This window comes from Centroberyx affinis, unplaced genomic scaffold, assembly GCF_046629955.1.
Source record: "Centroberyx affinis isolate AG114_WGS23_722 - 3 ecotype Tasmania unplaced genomic scaffold, CSIRO-AGI_Caff_v1 ptg006593l_1, whole genome shotgun sequence".
NCBI classification, from domain to species: Eukaryota; Metazoa; Chordata; class Actinopteri; order Beryciformes; family Berycidae; genus Centroberyx; species Centroberyx affinis.
The window spans coordinates 4,158-5,000 of NW_027283342.1; positions in this window are offsets into that span (position 1 = coordinate 4,158).

Genomic DNA, 843 nt, shown 5'->3' on the forward strand with positions numbered 1-843 from the left:
CATACAGAACACTGATGGTCTGACAGAGATGATCATCTGTCTCATCTGCTCTCAGCGCTCCCTCTGTTAGTCTGATTTGGTTCATTACTTGTTATAACAATAGTTTTTGGAATGTGCAGTGAAGTAGCCTACACTGAGTAAAATGATATGAGCAATATCTGGTATTCGCTAGCTAGATGATCATGCTTGTTAGTAGGAAAAAAACATTGCATGTTTTGCTCTTTCCACAGGCCACATTAACAATAAGCCAACTGTAAAATTATATTATCCTTACTCTTTAATGTCAGTGAACAATATTCTAGCCTATTGGCAAGCTTACTTGTTAGCATAGTGTACCTAGTTAGCAAGCTAACTCGCTAATATTCTAGCCTATTGGCAAGCTTACTTGTTAGCTTGCTAACTAGGTATGCTATGCTAACTCGCTAACCCTGCAGTAGCTCATAAGGATTTTGTTCAGTTTTACTGAGGATTTTGTTCAATTGTACTAACTTCAATTTGGAAAACTTGGCTTATCTCTGAAGAAGCACAAAGGACTTTTGAAAGAAGCACAGGAGCAGCAGCAGCACACTGATGATGTCAGAGGGCTGTGATTGGTTGATTGCAATGTTGGTCCAGGACCGCAATGTGGGATGTTGATCCAGGAACATGTCCTACTTGGCTAACTCACATTGTGCATGTCGTGCTATGACACTGAACTAGCAGGCTGTATCCGTGCTATATAATATTAAACTGAGATACACTGTACTATAAAACACTGGTATGCTATACAAGAACAATGTATTACTGACAATATAACGTACTATAATAAAACTTACTAACTACACCATGACAAACTCCCACATA